The sequence below is a fragment of the Pyrgilauda ruficollis genome, unplaced genomic scaffold, assembly GCF_017590135.1.
Source record: "Pyrgilauda ruficollis isolate IOZ18807 unplaced genomic scaffold, ASM1759013v1 scaffold354, whole genome shotgun sequence".
NCBI lineage: Eukaryota > Metazoa > Chordata > Aves > Passeriformes > Passeridae > Pyrgilauda > Pyrgilauda ruficollis.
In genome coordinates, this window is record NW_024524979.1 from 4,641 (window position 1) to 10,985 (window position 6,345).

Below are 6,345 nucleotides of genomic sequence, written 5' to 3' on the forward strand. Positions count from 1 at the left end.
GGGGGTCTCTGGGAGGGTGTTTTTGCAGGGTAGGGGATGTTTGGATCTTGCAGGGCCCCAAAGGTGAGACACAGATGCCCCTTTGGAGAATTGTGGAGGGTTCCTGTGGCAAACTGTCTGTACCAGCTGGGGCAGTGGTACCAGTTGTGGGGGGACATTGGTTTTGGGGCTCTGATTGGCATGGGAGTGGGGAGAGCAGCAAGGGCCAATCCTGGAGCTGGGGGATCCCGGCAGCCTGGAGAGGTGGGGGAGGCTGGAGATGAGCAGGGTCTGGGCCCGTCCGACCCTGGACAGGGCGGTTACTTCTCGAGCTGGACTTGGGCAGCAGGACCAAGGGTCTCACCTGCTGTTTTTCCCCCAGGCCAGGATTTGTCAATCCCAACCGTTGTCTGGATGGAGCTGGAGGAGGATGCAAGGAAACGGAAGATGGCATGGGACACTGAGGCAGATGAGAAGGAAGTCCCTGCCCCTTTCCCCCTCTCCTCTGCTCCATCTCTCAGGCCAACATCACCCCTGGCTGCAGGACAACCCTGCTGCTGCCGCCCTGCCAGGGATGAATTGATGGGATCTCCTTCCCCTTCCCTCTGGCTCTGTGGTAAATCCCATCCTCTCCTTGTCCACTGTCCTTTGTCTCCTCATTGTGTCCTTCTTCCTTCCTCATTCCTTCCTCTCCTTTTCTTTCCTTACCCCAAGCACTGAGCTGCAGACGGAGACCAGGAAGAACAAATCCCTGATGCAGAACCTCATGGAAGAGGCCGTTTTGAGCAGCTCCACGGCATGAGAATGAAATGGGCAGGGAAAGCCCTGGAGATCCCATAGAAGGAGCAAACCCCGTGCCGGGAGCTGCGAGGAGGAAAGATCCCCCCTGTGCTGGGAAGGCCACTGGAGATGTATTTGGAACTGAGAGGTGTGGAGAGGAGTCATGGTGGGCAGAAGTCCCACAAGTGCTTGGAATGTGGGAAGGGCTTCAGCTGGAGCTCCAGAGCAATACATAATATAATGCCTAATACATAGTGTTATGGATTGACACTGGCACAGTGCCAGTGCCTCTATGAGAAGTGTATTCTTCAAAATGGTTATTGTGAGATGTGACTCGGGAACAGAACAAAGCAGGCTCTAACTTGGGAAATGGAGGGAAAAAAGACAACACTTTATTAATCTACACAGACACAAAAAAGGAAGGGGAAAACTACACACGCAATAATCTACAACAGAACACTTTTAAAACACTCCTCCTCCTCCCCCCAGTCCTCTAACATTCAAAATCCCTCTAACACATAAATTCTCACTCCGACACCCTCCTTTTACACAAGCACCCCCCAGCCCATCAGGAGAGGGAGAAGCCTCCCTCTTGTGCCATGGGCTTCCCCCGGGAAACACAGTAGAACTTTTGTGCTTCTATGTCACACATGGCAGCTGCTCGAAGAGAAATTTGCTATGGTGACTATCTTCTTTTTATGTCTAGTGCTCTCACTACTGTCTATGGATCTAAATTACTCCTTAGGTTTTTTAAGAATGCTTTTCACTCAGTTCTAAGACGTGGCTACTTCTCACTATTTGGGACTCGTCTCCCCCATTTCAGTTTTCTGGGGCTTGGGGCTCAGGAACGGAGATTCTTCGCTGAAGGCTGAGGGTTCACCACACCCTCCCCCCAGTCTCTGTTTTTTTGGCTTCTCTTTGCGGCTTTATTATTTTTGGCGTTTGGCCAGCCGCCTCTCCCAAGGTGCAGTCTCTGTATTAATGGAAGAATTCGGCTTCGCCTGTGGCTATGTCAGAGAAAAGTCTGGCTCAAAGCTACTTTAATTATTTTTTCTATCTCGGGTGCTCTATCTGCTGGCATTCTTTCACTTACTCAAAACTTTCTTTATCTTTTTCATTTTCTATCTCTTCTTAACTTCCAGCTGAGGAGGATCGTAAGCAGATTAAAAGGAACAGAAAACTTTTGTAAAGCTCTGACAACAGCAGCAAGTTCAATAATTTGGGGCGACCCCTCTGCTGTGGATACATCTGGTCTCCAGGCACTAGAAGAAAGGTGTCTCCATACTACCACTGATTTCTGAGAATGACCAGAACCATCTGTGAATACTGTTAAGGCTTGAAGGGGAACCTCACTCCTCTTGGGTTTCTCTGTCAGTTGAAATAAAGGTGTTAAAAGCTTCTGTTTTGGAGGATGTATTGAGATTTGTCCACTGAAGAGGAAGAGACTGTTTTGACTACATGGAAAGTTTTGTTAAGTAAAAAGGGAATTAGTACTTCAGACTATGTATTGCTGTGGGCTAAATCACAGGGTTTCAGCACTGATCCTGATACAGCATTTAGTGTTAAAGCATGGAAAAGAGTCAGGGATGGACTGTGGGAAGTCATCTGAGCGGGAGATAAAACTGTGGTCGATCTAGCTGTTACTTGGGGATCGCTTTTTGAGGCATTAAAGAAAGGGAAAACAGAACGAGAATAACCAGAGCGGGATGTGGATGAAGAATCGGGGTTGATAACAGAAACTGATGGGGGTATGAGGCAGACGGGGCCTCTGAGGGGGAACTTGTTGAATCCATCCTTGAAGAAGGTGCAGGTGCCATGGAAGCTACCAGGCTGGCTGCCAAAGCTTCTGGGAAAGCTTCCAAGGCTTCTGGGAAAGCTGCCATAGTGTCTCCTTATCAGACTCCTAAGCCTCTTTATCTATTATCTGCATCAGCAGCTCGGAATGGCGCCTGTATACACTACACCACTGTGCCAGTTAGCTGAAATGTCTTTAGCAGAGAGAGAAACCCAGCCATCTGCCCCCCTGCTCCCCTCTGAGCTGCAGGAACAATCTGCAACTTATTTGCAACAGCAGCTCGGAATGGCGCCTATATACACTACACCACTATGCCAGTTAGCTGAAATGTCTTTAGCAGAGAGAGAAACCCAGCCATCTGCCCCCCTGCTCCCCTCTGAGCTGCAGGAACAATCTGCAAGGTCGTATCCTTGGTTACCTGACAGTGACAGTGAATCAAGTGAAGACTCACCCAAGTAACACCGGAGTTGGGGCAAGGAACTGTTGACAGTTCACCTTCTAATAGCTCTAGCCCTACTGCCCCATGGACTTTGCCTCCATGTCAAGTAACTGTGCTTCCTTGACAGCCTCAGGAGTTTTGGGAATTTGCTAGGAAGAAAGCAGCTGAAGAAAAGAATTGGGACAAAATAGAAATATTAGGTGCTTCAAGAGTACCTCAGGAGAAGAGTGTTAATGCAAATGTTGCCTGTGATAACCCTATGGCTTTTCCAGTTTTTAAAGCAGCTCCTGGAACAGGGCAGGATGATAGTCATCACCTCTTTGCCTGGAAGGTTGTGCAAGATCTCCAATCGAAAGTGCCTCAGTATAGTATTAATTCCTCTGAAGTAATGCAATTAATACATGTAATCAATGCAGATGTGCTTTCACCTTATGACATCATGCATCTTGCTACAATTTTGTTCCAACCAGTACAATACCGTGTATTTCAAGATACTTGGAGGCGAGTGGCTGAGCACACAGCTTCAACAAATATGCAGCTGCCTCAACACAACCCTCGTCATGCTGTGCGTGTTGATGCCTTATTGGGCACTGGGCCTTTTGCCAACCCAAATTTACAGGCAAGGTGGGATCCTTCAATTTTGGCGCAAGCTCACCAAATTGGCATGAGTGCTATAATTAAAACAATGGAAATGGCACCTCCAAAACTGAGATATGTTACTATACAACAGGGGCTGAGAGAACCATTTTTGCAATTTGTGGAAAAGCTTGCTGCAGATATTGAAAAACAGGTAGATGATGAACCTTTGCGACACAGATTGTGTATACAAATGGCTAAAGAAAATGCAAACCCAGACTGCAGGAAGATTATTGACAACTTACTTGGGGAACCCACATTGCCTGAAATGATTATGACTTGCTTGAAAGTTGGTTCAGTGGAGCATAAAATGGCAGCTCTTGCTGCAGTTCTAAGACCTCCATCAAAATGCTTCGTTGTGGACAGCAAGGGCACATAAGGGCACAGTGTAATACCCAGAAAATAACAGCTAAGTCAACTGCAAGCAGTGATGTTGTGTGCAATCGTTGTGCTAAATTTGGGCACTATGCTAAACAATGCAGGATTAAATATCATGCAAATGGTCAGCTGTTGCAGGGAAATGGGAGGAAGAGCACAAAGGGGCGCGTGGGGACACAAATACCCCAACAACCATAGCAGCAATTTTGGCCTTCCCAGCACTGCAAAGCTGCTCATTTGCAAACAATACTCAGGGGCAACAAGTGGGTCTGCAGGGATTGATATACCCACCGCTGACATGGTAACCATTTTGGCAAAAGAAATACGCTAAGTGCCTCTCAATGCCTTTGGTCCAATAGGACGGGGGTTGAGTGCATTTTTGATAGGAAGATCAAGTACTACACTTAGAGGTATTCATGTGCGTTTAGGATTTTTTGATGCTGATTATTTAAGACAGATTCATGCTATGGTGTCAATTGATGACTCCCCCATCACAATTCAGAAAGGAACTTGCATTGCTCAAGCAGTACCTTTTGTGAGTTCTGTTCCAAATGTAGTGGACCGAAGTCGCGGCACAGGAAGTTTTGGATCAACAGGAGTACTCAAGTGTTCTGGACTGAGAAAGTAATGGAGGATCGTCCAGAAAAGACATGCATACTCACAGCCAGTGAATGTCATCCAGGAACCCTATCAGTAACAGGTTTGATTGACACTGGAGTAGATGCCACAATATTCTCCTGACTTTGCTGGCCTGAATCGTGGCCTCTCATTCATGCATGTTTTGGACTTAAGGGGCTGGGTGGTGCTACAACAGGTGGTTTGTCAGCCATTGTAATTAATGTGAAACATCCTGATGGCCAGCAAGCTAACATCAGACCCTATGTTGCTGATGCTCCTCAAAATTTGTGGGGCAAGATTGCTTATCTCAATGGGGTGTCAAAATTACTACTGATTTTTAGTAGGGGCCACTGTGATGCAGGGCGGTGAACGTCCACTTGTAGCCTTGACATGGTTGACAGATAAACCTGTCTGGGTTGACCAGTGGCCCCTTACTACTGAAAAGCTTACTGTCCTGCAAGAATTAGTCACAGAACAATTACAAGCAGGACATATTGAAGAATCATTCAGGCCCTGGAATACCCCTCTTTTTGTAATAAAAAAGAAATCAGGAAAATGGAGACTTTTACATGATTTACGGCAGATAAATGCTGTAATGGCAACAATGGGAGCTTTACAACCAGGCCTTCCTACACCTACAATGATTCCACAGGAATGGCAGATAGTTGTCATTGATTTGAAAGATTGTTTCTTCACTATTCCATTGGCTGAGCAAGACAAAGAAAAATTTGTTTTTGCTGTGCCTTCCACAAATTATGCTGAACCCAATAAAAGATATCAATGGAGGGTACTTCCCCAAGGCGTGAAAATTCACCAACTATTTGTCAATGGTTTGTGGCACAGGCCTTGTCAAAAGTGCAAGAGCAATTTAATAACTGCTACTGTTATCATTAAATGGATGATACCTTGTTAGCATCTGACAACAAACAACAGTTGTCAGCTCTTAAACAATGTGCTGTGACAAATTTGAAAGCTTTTGGTCTGATCATTGCCCCAGAGAAAGTGCAGGAACACATGCCTTGGAAATATCTAGGTATGTTGGTGACTAACACTCAAGTTATGCCTCAACCTGTGAAATTAGACATTGATGTTAAAACTGTTATGGATGTACAGAAATTGGTTGGTTTAATAGGTTGGATTTGATCATATTTAGGCATAACCAATCATCAGATGCAACCATTGTTTGATTTGCTCTCAGGCATCACTTCCTCTACTGATGAGAGGCAATTGACTCTGGCAGCAAAAAAGACCCTAGAAGAAAAGCCTTAGCACACAAATTTGTTAACAGAATAGATACCTCTGTTGGTGTTCAATTGTTTATTTTGAAAGACCATGAAATACCATGTGGAATACTGTGTCAATGGAGTGATAATTGGGAAGATCAACTGCATATTTTGGAATGGATATTTTTGTCTTTCAGATCTCAGAAAACAGCTCAAGGACTTTATGAGCTTTTTGCAGATATTATCATCAAAGGCCGCAGGCGTTGTCATGAAATTTTGGGACACGACCCTGTGACCATTGTGATACCTGTGGTATTTTGAATGGTGCTTTCAAAATAATCATGAATTGCAGTCTGCCTTGTCTTGTTTTACAGGCCAAATAAAATACCATTTACCTTCTCATCCAATTCTAAAACTGACCAAGGAGATTCCTTTTGAAGGAAAACAAATTTGTTCTCCTGTTCCAGTGGAAGGTATAACGGTTTTTACAGATGGAT